This window comes from Arachis ipaensis, chromosome B05 (assembly GCF_000816755.2).
Source record: "Arachis ipaensis cultivar K30076 chromosome B05, Araip1.1, whole genome shotgun sequence".
Lineage (NCBI taxonomy): Eukaryota > Viridiplantae > Streptophyta > Magnoliopsida > Fabales > Fabaceae > Arachis > Arachis ipaensis.
The window spans coordinates 103640019-103656788 of NC_029789.2; positions in this window are offsets into that span (position 1 = coordinate 103640019).

Genomic DNA, 16770 nt, shown 5'->3' on the forward strand with positions numbered 1-16770 from the left:
GTTAGAACACCCCTATATATATATATATATATATATATATACAACATCCCAGACCCTGACCTGTTTAAGAAGTCCCTAAACTGACACCCAGGCTAGCCTAAACTCTATACTCACCTAAATCCTCTAAACTACAAAAGCAAAGAAAAGTACGTTATAGGTCTTCAAAACTCGAGTCAAGTGGAAAGTCATCAAAAGACAGAAGATCGTCTACTACTCATCTGCACGATCATACATCCTCAAAGAGCGTCTCTCTAATATTTCATTGAGTGGCCACATAACAGCAACATCGTATGGAGGACTTAGGCTAAAGTTTGTAGATAAACTGTGTGTAAATAGTCTTTTAGCGTCTCTCAAATAAATGCTAGACTAATGACTAAGAATTACATAAGAAGGGTAAAACAGTCTTTTAGTGCTAAAATTCACTTCTGGGGCCCACTTGGTGAGTGTTTGGGATGAGCTTGATTGAGATTCACGTGCTAGGAGGCCTCTAGGGTGTTGAACGCTGGCTAGGTGGTCCTTTTTGGGCGTTGGACACTGGTCTCTTCTCCCTTGGGCGTTGGACGCCAGAATAGGACTGGAGGCTGGCGTTGAACGCCAATTTTGGGCCTTTAATTCTGAAGCAAAGAATAAACGATTATATATTACTGGAAAGCCCTGGATGTTAGCTTTCCATAGCCATTGAGAATGTTCCATTTGGATGTCTGTAGTTCTAGAAAAGCTCTTTTGAGTGCGAGGAGGTCAAATCCAGATAGCATCGGCAGTGCTTTCTCTGCCGCTGAATCAGACTTTTGTTCCAGCTCCTCAATTTTGGCTAGAAAATACCTGAAATTGCATAAAAACACACAAACTTAAAGTAGAATCCAAAAATTTGAATTTTGCACTAAAACCTATGAAAACTTAATAAAACTTAAACAAACATACTAAAAACTATATGAAAATGATGGCCAAAAGCGTATAAAATATCCGCTCATCAGCAAGCCTCTAAGGCAACTAAGTCTAAAATACAAAAGTGAGAGTATATCTATGAGAAAGTAAACCAAAATTCAAAAGAGAGCAAAAGTTTCTCCCCTCCATCACCATCTCGCAACTCACAGAGATAGGTCACAACCTGCATATGAAAAATAACAACAGAATATGGTATGAGAACTGAAGGTTCTTAGTATGGTAACAATGCACAATATGTAAGATATAAGGTTCCAAGACGCCAATGGAAATCCTAGAACTTCACATCAAACTTAAGATCCAAACTTAAAGTAATGCTAAATTTAAAATCATAATGAAAAACCATAAGGAAATAGGGATAACCTAACTTAGGGAATTGCTAACTAAACCAATACCGTTGTCCCACAGCCTTCACCAGCCTAACCTCCACATGACCCTTTCGCCACCGCCTATCGAACCTCCTCAACCCTAATAGAAAAAACAATTAGTTGCATACAAGTAATACACAAGTCATGTCCATATGTAACAGGTAAGTCAAGAAGCAGTTAAGCATGTTATACAATTAGGCATAGGATGCAAGTAGACAAAGCAATCAAACAGATAGAAAATGCATATGATGAATGCATGTCCTATTGACTGTGATATCATATTATCAGTTCAACTGCCAACCCAACACATTCCCATGGGAATGTTGCTTTCGGTCATGTTTATAAATGGGAACCCCCTGGGATATAGTGTCCGACTCACATTTCTTGAGATATAGTGCTCGACCACTCTTATGACCGAAAGTATGTGAGTGGGACTTCTACCACAGCCCTCACACCTCAACGTAAGAGGGATGAATCCCATGCTTTATACCTACAACTCAACATAAGCGGGACGAACCCAGCCTTTATACCTACAGCTCATCAATATTATTCAAAAACAATTTAATGATTCATAGTAAAAATCTCTCAGCTCATTCTAAGTCTCATCATGCTCGGGATTCATACCTCAATGTTCTCAATCTCAAATAAGATTATCATCACATCATATGTCTTCCATTTAGTATCAAAGAACTCTCCACCAACTAACTCAGACTAATTCATCTACAATTCATACTACGCCTAAGTCTCTGTCTTCTAAGATTTAACTATCTTTATCTAATTTAAGCCCTCTAACTCTTTCTCATTAATCTCAAGTGTCAACTACTAGTTAGCAATCTTAAATAGTAGATACAGGAGTTTGAAAGACTAGAGAATCCTTGAAAAGTGAAGAAAATAATTTTTTAGCAAAACAGGGGTCTCGCGTACGGGAACCCCTCTCCCGCGTACATATGCCTTGAAATTTGGGTATCCGCATACACATGCAGTGCCCGCGTATGTATCCAAGTAAAATTGGACCATGCCACATACACGTCTGATGAGCGGATATTTTATACGCTTTTTGGCATCATTTTCATATAGTTTTTGTTATGTTTTGTTTAAGTTCATTATGTTTTCATAAGTTTTAGTGCAAAATTCATATTTTTGGATTCTACTTTGAGTTGTTGTGTTTTATGATGATTTCAGATATTTTCTAGCTAAAATTGAGGAGTTTTGGCAAAGTCTGATTCAGAGACAGAGAAAGGACTGCAGATGATGTCAGATTGTGACCTCCATGCACTTGAAGGAGCATTTCTGGAGCTATAGAATTCCAAATGGCACGCTCTCAACAACTATAGAAAGCTAACATCCAGGTCTTTCTAGGAATATATAATAGTCTATACTTTGCTTTGGAAATGAAGGCTCAAAACTGGCGTTCAACGCCAGCCACAACCCCATTCTTGGCGTCCAACGCCCATTCAGGAGTCCAAAGCTGGCGTCCAACACCCTAGAGGGAGTACCAACTCGTGGCTTCACTCAAGCTCGGCCGAAACACTCAATAATTGGGCCCGGAAAGTGGATTTTCGCACTACAAGACTAGTTTATCTTATTTCTGTAATCCTTAGTTATTAGATTAGTATATATAGAACAAGGATCACCCTTGTTCAGAGAACTTTATGCCATATTTTTGAATACATTACTATTTTCTGTAAGTTATGAGTCACTAACCTCCTAGGTTAAGGTTAGGAGCTCTGCTGATTCTTATGGATAGATAATATCACTATTCTATTTCAATCTATATTTGATTTCATTCTAAGATGTATCTTCGTTCTTCATCCTAATAAATTGGGAGTGTAACTTGACCGTCATCCCTATTTTACATGGGTTCTTGCGAGTCCTTGACGGGATAGTACTGAACCACAAGGTTGATTATACATCTCTTAGACGGCTAATCCATGACTTTGTTGGGTACTTGGAGCCATCAGTGCAGCCGAGGTACGGGAAAATTAGGGCCTTTGTGGTATAGGCTAGAACTAGGACGCAGTATTCTCTGATCCGAAAGATCCAACATTGTCTGTGGCGCTTTGAGTAGGATCACCAAGGGAATGGACTGCTAGAGCTTATGACCGCTGACTCGGCATTTGATCTGGAGCAGAGGAGATTAATGACTGCTGACCCGGCGTTATTCATTTACAGCCTGCCGTGGAATGAATCATCAGAAGTTGGAGTAGATGGTGAGAAAAGTTGATCCAGAAGGAAGAAGCATCTCCGAAGCCTCAACCGTTTTATCATCACTGATTTCACATCTATCTACTAATGTTTTATTCATTTATCTGTTTTATGCATTTTTCGTGACAGCTATTGATGATCGAATTTTTGCTAGTAAAGAATTCACAAATAAATTCTCGTTGCAAGTATAGTTTCTAAACCAACAAAGAATCCTTTCATATAAAAGTTTGGTTGTCACAAGTAACAAAACCCCTAAAATGTAATAACTGAAGTATTTAAATCTCGGGTCGTCTCTCAAGGAATTGCAGGGAAGTGTGTTTATTATTGGTTATGAGATTTTCTGAGAAATTTTGGGAGTTGGAGAGTGAAAAAATAAATGATTATAAATTGAAGCAATGTAAATTAAAAGAGATTTATATATTCAGAATAAAAAGCCTTGACCAGGGGAATGATTAATTGGAAGTTCTATCCTTGTTGGATTTTCTCAAGTGTAGTATCAGGAGGTTGTTATTTCACTTAGTTAACCCTTACTAAATAAAGGAAAGTCAAGTGATTGAGCTAACTCTTATTCGCAAGTCCTAATCCTTTCCCTTGGGAAGGATTAGCGTTAGTAAATAGAGAATTAGCCAACAACTTCCAATTTAACTAATCACTTGAGCATTCTAACTCAAGGGTCTCCTTTTAATCAACTCCCAAGTCAAGTTGGGAGTCTACTCTGTCAACATTAATACCATCTTCGTAAACATATAAGAGAAGTAAAAGGGAACATGGTAATTAAAATCAATTGGAAGCAATTAAACAAATAATAAAATTTAAATAGAAAAATAATTCTTACATTAATAAATTCTAAAAACAATCCAATGGTAACTCTGAACAAAGATTAAGGATATGGAAGAGTAAGGGAAAAAGAAAACAAATTAGAATGATAAAGACTTCAACGGGGTAGTGACTCTGTCAATATCTAACTCAAAAGCATAAAACTAGGAATCCTAAATCCTAGAGAGAGGAGAGAGCCTCTCTCTCTATAAAACTACATCTAAAACCTAAAATTATGTGAATGAAAGTTGTGTCCCCTCATTCCTCCACTCTGCAGCCTCTAATCTGTGTTTTCTGGGCTGAGAACTGGGTCAAAAACAGCTGATGATTAGGACTTTTGTGTGGTTTAGAATTTTACAAATGAAATCTCGTTGCAATATAGTTTCTAAACCAACACTAATCCTTTCATACAAAAATTTGTTTGTCACAAGTACAAACCCCTAAAATTTATAAACCGAAGTATTGAACCTCGGGTCGTTCTCCCTAGGAATTGCAATAAAGTGTCTTGTTATTGGTTATGGAGCATGTTTTGGGGTTTTTGATAAGAGACATGAAATGTAAATAGTAATGAAAATAAATTAATAACTAAAAAGACCTTGGCAAGGTTTGGTGGTCAAGGATCTCTATCCTAATCACTAACCACAACATGAGAATTGGCAAGGATTAACCCCACTAAGTCATCCTCTAACTAATAAAGGAAAGTCAAGTGAGCTAAGTCAATCCAAGACCATAAGTCCTAGTTCTACACCAAATCAATTAGTGAGATCTAGCGTTAATGGCTCCTAATCATCAATCACTTGGACATTAGTAACTCAAGAGTTCCTAAGTTACCTTCCCAAGCCAAGAGCATAAAATTCTACTCTAAAATCCAACCAAGCATTTTATCAAATACTTGGAAGGCATAAAAGGAAAGCATAGTAAAATTACAAGGAATGTAAATCTACACTACTCAATTGCAAGGAATTAAACAACAACAAATCAAATGAACAATAAAGGAACATGAAAACATAAATTGCATTAAAGAGAAATAAAAGAACAAAAGTGCATCAACATAAAAGTAAAGGATTACAAGAATCAAATGCAAAACTAGAGAGAGGAAAGGTAGAAGAAGAAGAATCACAAGAGGAAAAGTAAATCAAAGCATGAAATTAACCTAGATTTAAGAATTCCTAATCTAGATCTAACCTACTCCTAATTCTAGAGAGAAGAGAGAGCTTCTCTCTCTAGAAACTACTCTAAACTAATCCTAATGAGTATGTATGATGCTAAGTTTTTATTCCCTTCAATCCTTGGTCCTTTAAATGCATTTTGGCGCCAAAGTTGGTTGCAAATTGGGCCCACAGCTCTCAGAAATTGTTGGGCACGTTTTCTATTAAAAAAATCATGTGCACCCATCAGCGCGTACGCGTATAGTGCGCGTGCGCATCCCTTGCGTTTTCGCGATCCACGCATGTGCGTACAGTGCGCGTGCGCATGGATGAAGATATCCAAATCTTTGGCTTTTTCATGTGTTCTCCACTTTGCATGCTTTCCTCTTCACTCCTTTGATTCATTCCTAGCCTTTTCAACCTGAAATCACTTAACAAATAAATCAAGGCATCTAGTGGAATCAAGGGTGAATTGAATTTAGCTAATTAAGGACCTAGAAAGCATGTTTTCACACTTAAGCACAAATTGGGAGACAATCATGAAACCATGCTATTTCATTGAATAAATATGGGTAAAAGGTGATAAAGTCCCCTAAAATCAATACAAGATAAACTCTAAATATGGGGTTTATCAACCTCCCCACACTTAAACCAAGCATGTCTTCATGCTTAAACCAAGAATGAAGCAAAGGGTATGACATTTATTCAATGAAATCTAACTAAATGTAATCTACCTATATGCAACTATCTAAATGAATGTAATTGCTTGGTCAAAATAAATCAATTTCCAAGAAAACCAATATAAGCGCAAGGGCTAAGGGTATTAACAACCATGCCAAACAACAATTGATTTGAGCTATTAAATATTTTTACAAACTTGCATGAGGAGTGATTATCATACGTGAAAAATATGTAATTGAGCAATTGAACCCTTACCGGTAGTGTTTGCACTCTATTCGCTCAAGTGTTTAGGATTGATTCACTCAATTCTCCCCTAATCATCCTTTCCAAGATTTGTTTTTCTTCTAACAATTGACATTTATTTCATGCATGCATACAAGTATCATGAGGTCTTTTCATTGGTTGTAATGGGGCTAGGGTCAAGGTAGGATGCATATATGGTTAAGTGAGCTTGAAATTTGAATCTTTGATAAGCTTAGACTTCCCACCTAGCCTATGACATCCTATACAATTCAAAAGCTAACCTAACTACCCATTTTTCACTTTTTCACATATTCATGCATTCTTTTTCATTTCACAACACTTATGCATTGATTTTATTGAGCTTTGCTTTGCTTTGGGGCATTTTGTCCCCTTTTTATTCCTTTTCTTTTTTTTCTTTGTTTCTTTCTTTTTCTATTTTTTCTTTTCTTTTCCATATTTTTTTTCTTTTCTTTCAAACTATATACAAGAACATCAATGCATAAGGTCTATACATTTTAATTAACACATGAGCATGTATCCAATTCCTAATATTTACAACAAAAATACAAAACTACCCTCTTTATTCAACCAATGTCCCAAGTTTCCCACACTTGAATGTTACACACACACACACACTAGCCTAAGCCAATCAAAGATCCAAATAAAGAAATTTATTGTTTTTCGCTTTAAGGCTTGTATTGTGCTAAAATTAAGAACAAGTGGGTTAATCGTAGGCTCAAAGTTGGCTAACAATGGAAGATAAAAGGTAAGGCTATTTGGGTAAGTGAGCTAAATGAAATGATGGCCTCAATCATATAAATACATGAATACACAAAATAATGGACATAAAGAATCAAACAAATCAAAGATTACAATCATAGAAAGAGAATAATGCACACAAGAAGGAAAATAAGTGGTTATAAAATGTAACCACACAATTAAGCTCAAGTCTCACTTGCTTGTGTTCTTAGCTCAAAAACATGATCCAAAATATATATAATTCAAGCAAGTTCTATGAAAAGTTTTCACTCAAATCAATTGAGGTGCTCTATAGATAATTTCTCGAAAAATTTCATTATTTTGACTAAGCTTATTGTGTATATATATGCAAAATTTAAGAAAATGCAACAAAAATCCTAAAAACCTAAAAAAATGAAATGCAAAAGTGTTGGAATTAGAAATTTGTCACCCAAAATTGCCGATTGGTCGGACGACCTCCTCACACTTAAAATTTTACACCATCCTCGGTGCATTCAAATATGAGTAAGGGGGTACGGCGACTCTCCGGATTGCTACCTTCAGCTGGTAGGTCAACCGGTGCTGCGTGTTCTTAGTCTTGCTTCCGTTATTGCTTGTGGTGCAGCCATCATAAAAAACAAAAATATAACACCATAAGATGAGAAGATATAAAATCAAGGAAGCATACATTGTTGGAATGAGGTAAATCACTAGGATTGAGTGAGTGAATTAGTGTGACATTAATGACAAATAAGTGTGTGAATTCTAAATTGCGCGTGGTTTAGAACACACATTAGCATAAAAGCTATGTCACTAAAGAAGCATGCACTTCACATATCCTAGTGTGCTTGAGATACTTTAAGTAAACTTGTAAGGTAAAACAAGCATTAAAGAAGCATGAAAGCATTCAAGCTAAAAGTATATGGATGCATATAATCATGAAACACAATGCATTGAAGTAAATGCGCACCATTCAATGTCAATAGATTGCCTAATCAAAGAATAGGATTCAAATCACATGGTGGCCAAATCATGCAATTCAAGAAGAGTTACAAGCTCGAGGGCAATTCTCATCACTTGGTATTCTTAAAAGGTAAGCATGAAAAACTCAAAACCAAGTAGCAAAATATAACATCAACAATAGAATCCAACAAAGATTATAAATATAATGATGTTAAGATAACATCCCTTTATAATACTCAGCAGCAATTAATGGTAAACAAGAATAACAATCCAACACTTACAATGAAAAAGAGAAAATGAATTGAAAACTAACTACAACTAACTAATCAACTAACTAACTAACTAATTAGTTAACTAAAATAAATGGTTATCAATGGTGTTTGGGAGTGTTGGATGAGGGGTAGAAGAAGGGAAGAAGAAAGGAGAAGGAAATAAATGAAAAGAGGAGAAGAAAAGAGATGTGTGGAAGGAAGGACATCCGCGCATACGCGTGCATGGCGCGCGCGTGGATGATGGTGTAATGGATGCGACGCGTAAACCATTTGGAGGAAGAAGCAGATGGAAGGCCGTTGAACGCTTCAACTTGGCCACTGAAGAAGGCGAAGGCTGGGCACAGCTGGTCAGCGAACCACTTAGGGAAGAACTAAGTCATTGAAAGACGTTCCGGTGTGTGTCTGATCCCACACCTTCACCTGCCAAGACCTTCCAACCAGTATGACGATGAGTTTCCAATCTGAAATGCATCTATCTCTATCACGCACTTCAATCCGCTTGAATAGCAATTGGCAGCCTAGCCTGGAGTGCGCCCTTTTAAGTTAAGGCGAGGTAAGCTGATTCGATGTTCTACCTTTATACGGGAATGACGGTACCCGCTTTTGTCTCGCCCTCCGAGTTCACAGGTGTCCTAGCTTATGTCTTTTTTAAATCACTCTCCTCTGGTCAGCTGGCACCTTTACATCAGTGCTGATGGCTTATTTCGAGAGTGACGCGTACGCGTCATGTGCGCGTATGCGTAAGTTGTTTTGTGCCAAAGGCACAATGCGCGCGCAACGTTCGCACAACTCTCGGGTTTTTGGCTTAGGAGTGGAATTTCTCAATCCACGCGTACGCGTACATGGCGCGTGCGTGCGGATAGGCAAAAATGCTTGATGCACGCGTACGCGTGGATGGTGCTCTATTTTTCAAAATTTTTGTCTATGTTTTTGCACCAATCCAAGCATTCCAAACCTCCAAACAGCTACCAAAACACCTTAAAACCTTATTTAGCATACTAAGCTATGAATTATACTCAACAAATCAACCAAAAACATGAATTTAAACTAATTACCAATATGTACAAAAAGAGAAAATAAAAAGAAGTTACCATGGTGGGGTGTCTCCCACCTAGCACTTTTGTTTATTGTCCTTAAGTTGGACTTATGGAGAGCTCCTCTCAAGGTGGCTTGTGCTTAAACTCATCTTGGAACATCCACCAATGCTTGAGTCTCCAATAAGCTCCATTCTTCAATTTTAATATCTTCAAGTTTTGATGGAGTTCTTCACAAACCATGGGCTCCCAAATTTGATTCTCCCTGTGCGATCCGGGATCCCACATTTTGTTTTGACACCCATCTTCAAATTGATCATCATGATTCCAATTGGGTGGCATGACCTTAGAATTCTCAAAGAAGCCCCCAAACAACTTCCTAGACCCTTGCAATTGGCTTCTACACCAATCATTACTATTCAACCTTGAACGTGCAACCACCATGAGCTTAGAATGATATTTCCAACCACTAACCATCTCCCTTTTGCTTTTAAAGCCACAAATATTTCTAAGTTGATCATCCGTCTTAAGCAAACCATATTTAAGGGGAATAATAAAGCTTAAGTATAAGGTATTTACCCACTTGAATGAAAGAATGGATGGTGATGGCTTGGGGAGAGGTATCTCCAATGTCCTTGCAAACTCTACTCCCTTATATTCTTCCTTAACTACCTCCACCTTTTCACAAACTTCTTTACTTTCAATCCTTTGTTCATCAATTTCATCTAGCTCTTCTCCATCACTCAAATCATAAATGGGAGGTTAAGAGAAATCTACCTCCACATTGCTTTCCATCTCATTGGGAGAAGGTTCTTTAAATTCAAAAGATTCACCACCAAAAAAGTTGGATGCATGATCTTCATCACCAAGGGAACTTACTTCTTGCTTCATTCCTTCCAAGTCTTCATTCAAAAATTGTTTTGGAGGTTGTGCACTTTTCTCCTTAACATCAAATTCAATCTTCTTGGAGAGGTTCTCTTCAACTCTAGGTTCCTAAGGAGGTTCCGTATCTCTTAAGTCTTCAACCACTTCTTTCTTTTCTTCAATGGTCATAGGCTCCTCCAATTGCTCTAGCACAAAATAAGATTCCTCCCCCTCCACCGGAGTTTCCATTCTCTCCGTCATGCTATGCTTTTCATTTGATTCTCCACATGTGACCATGGGAGTGCTTTGAGTGCTCAAGCATTGGGAGACTAAAATGCTTACTACCTTGGTCAAGGTAGCCACAAATTCTAGTATCTCCCTTTGTATTCTCCTTGCCCTTGAAGTATAAGGCTAAGGGTTTCATCCATTGAGGATTGGGGTGGATGAGAAGGTTCATTGTCTTGGAGATAGGGAGGTGGTTCTTCTTGATAAGGGTATGGTAGTGTGTATTGAGGTGGTTCTTGGAAGTATGGATATTGGAATGGTGGTTCCATGCATGGCTCATATGGTTCAAAAGAAGGTTGGTATGGTGGATATGGATTAGGGTCATATGAAGGTGTTTGGTGAAAGGAGGCTTGTGAGTATGGTTGAGGTTCATGTTGAGGATATGGCTCATAGGCACATGGTGGTGGTTCTTGAAAGTCACAAGGAGATTCAACATAGCCATTGGGTTGATATGCATCATAGAATGGTTCTTCTTCATAGTGCATTGGTGGAGGTTGTTGCCATGAGGATTGATCATATGCATATGGCTCCTCCCACCTTTGATTGTCCCATCCTTGATACATTTTTTTATTATAGTTCTCATTTTCTACAACATAGTTAGAACCAAACTCATAGCTAAAGTGAGAATTCATGATAACAAGAGAAAATGAAAACAAAATCAAATAAGAAGTAAGAAAATTAAATCCTAAAACTAGCAAGAACTGACAAATGCAAACATATTCACACTATCCACATATATACAATAACCAATAATACAACACCATTGCAAATCCCCAGCAACGGTGCCATTTTGATGATTAGGACTTTTGTGTGGTTTAGAATTTCACAAATGAAATCTCGTTGCAATATAGTTTCTAAACCAACACTAATCCTTTCATACAAAAATTTGTTTGTCACAAGTATAAACCCCTAAAATCTATAAACTGAAGTATTGAACCTCGGGTCATTCTCCCTAGGAATTGCAATAAAGTGTCTTGTTATTGGTTATGGAGCATGTTTTGGGGTTTTTGATAAGAGACATGAAATGTAAATGGCAATGAAAATAAACTAATAACTAAAAAGACCTTGGCAAGGTTTGGCGGTCAAGGATCTCTATCCTAATCACTAACCACAACATGAGATTTGGCAAGGATAACCCCTACTAAGTCATCCTCTAACTAATAAAGGAAAGTCAAGTGAGCTATGTCAATCCAAGACCATAAGTCCTAGTTCTACACCAAATCAATTAGTGAGATCTAGCGTTAATGACTCCCAATCGTCAATCACTTGGACATTAGTAACTCAAGAGTTCCTAAGTTACCTTCCCAAGCCAAGAGCATAAAATTCTACTCTAAAATCCAACCAAGCAATTTATCAAACACTTGGAAGGCATAAAAGGAAAGCATAGTAAAATTGAAAGGAATGTAAATCTACACTACTCAATTGCAAGGAATTAAACAACAACAAATCAAATGAACAATAAAGGAACATGAAAACATAAATTGCATTAAAGAGAAATAAAAGAAAAAAAGTTCATCAACATAAAAGTAAAGGATTACAATAATTAAATGCAAAACTAGAGAGAGGAAAGGTAGGAGAAGAAGAATCACAAGAGGAAAAGTAAATCAAAGCATGAAATTAACCTAGATTTAAGAATTCCTAATCTAGATCTAACCTACTCCTAATTCTAGAGAGAAGAGAGAGATTCTCTCTCTAGAAACTACTCTAAACTAATCCTAATGAGTATGTATGATGCTAAGTTTTTATTCCCTTCAATCCTTGGTCCTTTGAATGCATTTTGGCGCCAAAGTTGGTTGTAAATTGGGCCCCACAGCTCTCAGAAATCGCTGGGCACGTTTTCTATTAAAAAATCACGTGCGTCCATCGGCGCGTACGCGTATAGTGCACGTGCGCGTCCCTTGTGTTTTCGCGATCCACGCGTGCGCGTACAGTGCGCATGCGTGTGGATGAAGATATCTAAATCTTTGGCTTTTTCATGTGTTCTCCACTTTGCATGCTTTTGTCTTCACTCTTTTGATTCATTCCTAGCCTTTTTCAATATGAAATCACTTAACAAACAAATCAAGGCATCTAGTGGAATGAAGGGTGAATTGAATTTAGCTAATTAAGGACCTAGAAAGCATGTTTTCACACTTAAGCACAAATTGGGAGAAAATCATGAAACCATGCTATTTCATTGAATAAATGTGGGTAAAAGGTGATAAAATCCCCTAAAATCAATACAAGATAAACCCTAAATATGGGGTTTATCAACCGCCCAAAAATTGCTGGGGGTGAATTCAGATACGCTGAATTTTCGCAGATGCACGTGTGCGCGTGATGCACGCGTGCGCATCCCTTATCTTCTAGGAAACCATGGAAAATTATATATCATTTCGAAACCCCGGATGTTAGCTTTCCAACGCAACTGAAACCGCTTCATTTGGATCTCTGTAGCTCAAGTTATGGTCGATTTAGTACGAAGAGGTCAGGCTGGATAGCTTAGCAATTCCTTCAATTTCTTGTATTCCTTCCACTTTTTCATGCTTCCTTTCCATCCTCTAAGCCATTCCTGCCCTATAAACTCTGAAAATACTTAACACACATATCAAGGCATCAAATGGTAATAAGAGAGGATTAATAATTATCAATTTAAGGCCAAAGAAGCATGTTTTCAATCATAGCACAAAATTAGGAAGGAAAATGTAAAACATGCGAATTATGTGAATAAGTGTGAGTTTAGTAGATAAAATCCACTCAATTAAGCATAAGATGTACCATGAAATAGTGGTACATCAAATCTCCCCACACTTAAACATTAGCATGTCCTCATGCTAAGCTTAGGAGAAGCTATAAAGGAGTGAAGAGGAATGGTAAAACTTATGAAATGCAACTTATCTATATGAATGCAGCTAAATGTGAAATGCTTCTACCTACTTGGTTAAAAGTAAACAAATTTTCCAAGACAAACATAAATCAGATTCCACTAATTCAAATCACACAATAAAAGACAAGTAAACTTGAAAGAAGATAGTTCATGAAAGCAGGGAACATAGAATCAAGCATTGAACCCTCACGGTAGTGTATATCACTCCAATCTCTCAAGTGTCTAGGGTTAATCACTCTACTCTTCTCTATTCTTGCTTTCTAAACTTTGTTCTTCATCTAACCAATCAACAAAAAATTAGTATACCATTAATGCAAACATTATGAGGTCTTTTCAAGGTTGTAATGGGGCTAAGGTAAGGGTGAGGATATATGTATGGCCAAGTGATCTATAATATGAATCTTTGACTCGCCTAAGCTTTCACCTAACATACACACACTCTCTATGTAATTCCAAAATCATGCCTAACTACCCAAAATTTTCACTTTTGCATCACATACTCATGCATCAACTTTTCTTTAATTTTTTCACATATGCATTGATCTTTTATTAAACTTAACATTGGGGTAATTTTGTCCCCTTATTTATTTATTTGTTTATCTGAATATTTTTTTTGTTTGATTTTTTTTATTAAAAATATAAAAGTAAACATAACATATCAATGCACATGGTTATTTAATTTTTCTAGTCTCACATGAGTAGGTACCCAAATTCCCAATATTTTGTCAATGAAACACTGTACACTTTCATCAACCCAAGTTCCCACAGTTTTCCACACTTAATTGATACATAATCTCCAACTTAAGATAACCAAAGATTCACTTAGGGTAATTAATTATTTTCTGCTTAAGGTTAGTGATGTGGTAAAATATAGAACAAATGGGGATTAAAAGGCTCAAAGTGGCAAACAAAAGTGATTGAAAGGGTAGGCTATTTGGGATAAGTGAGGTAATAACAAATGATGGCCTCAATCATGTGCAAGCATGTAAATACACTAAACAATGGACATATAGAATGAAACAAAGCAAAGATTGCAATCATAGAGAAGAGAACACACAAGAATAAAATATTATGGTTAAATAATGTAACCATATAATTAAGCTCAAATCTCACAGGTTGTGTGTTCTTAGCTATAATTCATGTTCCAAATTACAATCTTCAGACAAGTTTAACACAAATTTTTCAATTTAAATTAGTGAAATACTATAACTATGGTCTTGAAAAGAATTTATCACTCCAACCAAGTAGTGGTAGAAGAACATGCATAAAACCAAACAAATATGCAATCAAACATGCAAATGCAACAACTAATTTAACAAGAAAAATTAAACATTGGTGTTGAAATAGGAAATAACTAACCCATGGAAGTCGGTATCGACCTCCCCACACTTAAAGATTGCATTGTCCTCGGTGCATGCTGAGATGTGCAAGTGGACGGGTTGCTCTAATTGATGCTTTCCGCCAAGGATTGTGTAGATGGACTTGTCGGTTGCCCCATGTAAAAAGTTTTTCCTTTCCCTTTGATAAACCACTATTTTATGGTTTATCTTGTACTCAATTGAGTGGTTTTTATCAACTCTTTACCCACTTATTCATACTATTTGCATGTTTTACATTTTCCTTCCTGGTTTTGTGCTATGATTGAAAACATGCTTCTTTGATCTTATATTTGCTTATTATTAATCCTCTCTTATTACCATTAGATGCCTTGATATGTGTGTTAAGTGTTTTTAGAGATTACAAGGCAGGAATGGCTCAGAGGATGGAAAGGAAGCATGCAAAAGTGGAAGGAATACAAGAAGTTGGAGAAACTGCTAAGCTGTCCAACCTGATCTCTTCGCACTCAAATAGCTATAACTTTAGCTACAGAGGTCCAAACGATGCGGTTCCAGTTGCGTTGGAAAGCTAACGTCTGGGGCTTCGATTTGATATATAATATGCCATAGTTGCTCTGACGCTAGATGACGCGAACGCGTGATCACGCGAACGCATCACATCTGCGAACTTCAATCCGCGCGGCCGCGTGGACGACGCCTCCGCGTCACTTGTCCGCGACCTGAACGTTCCAAAATACGCAGGGGGCAATTTCTGGGATGTTTCTGACCCAGTTTTCGGCCTAGAAAGCATAGATTGGAGGCTATAAAGTGGGGGAATGCATCCATTCTAAGGGAGCTCGCATTTTTTATTACTTTCCATGATTTAGATTTAGTTTTGAGAGGGAGATTCTCTCCTTTCTCTCTTAGGATTAGGATTAGGATTAGGATTTTGGACTTCTCTTAGTTTTTAAGAGTGACTCTCGATCCAGGTTTAATATTTACTTTAATTTATGTTTCTATGCTACTTTTACTTTAATGCTTTTATTCGTATCTACAGATGTTGTCCAATTGTCTTATGAATTATTCCATGTTACAGATTATTATTTGAATTAATGATTATTTGAGGTATTTCAGTTTATTATTGTTCTCTTTAATTTAAGTTATTATTGCTTCCCATCTAAGGACATTTTAATTCCAACAATTTTACTTTTTTCCTTTTTGGTCTTGGTTAAGAAATCAGTAACTCAACATTATTAAACTCAGCATAATTGATAATCATTATCTTGCTAATTGAACTGAACTTCAATAATCCCAACTTTTTCTTAGGAAATAAATAGGATTCGAAGGTCAAACTAATTAGTCCCTTGACTTTCCTTTACTTTAGTAAAGGTTAACTAAGTGGAATTAAGATTCAACGTTCACTATTGTTGAGAGGAATAACTAAGTTGGACTTCCAATTTCTCTTACCTTGCAAAAAGTTTGCTTTACAATATTTATTTATTTTAATTGCCATTTAAATTATTTGTCATATGTACTCTTCACTCTCAACCCCGATTTTACAACCTCCATAACCAATAATAAGAACATACTTCCTTGCAGTTCCTTGAGAAGACGACCCGAGGTTTAAATACTCGGTTATCAATTTTAAAAGGGGTTTGTTACTTGTGACAACCAAAACGTTTGCACGAAGGGATTTTTGTTGGTTTAGAGACTATATCTACAACGCGACTATTTTTATGAACTTCTTTACTGGCAAAAATTCTAACGTCAAAATGGCGCCGTTGCCGGAGAACTGCTAACGTGTGCCTTATTATTGGTTAATTTAAATATTTTTCTTTTACTTGTTTATTTATTTCTGTTTTTCCTTTTTATTTTTCATTTGCTACCATGAATTCTCACCCCTCTCGCTTTGAGTTTGGTTCTAACTTTGTTGAAGGAAATAGAAGTTACAGCTGGAATGTGCATCAAGGTCAGACCAATCAAGGATGGATGGAGCCAAGAGGATCTAATCAACCCTTTAGGCAGCAAC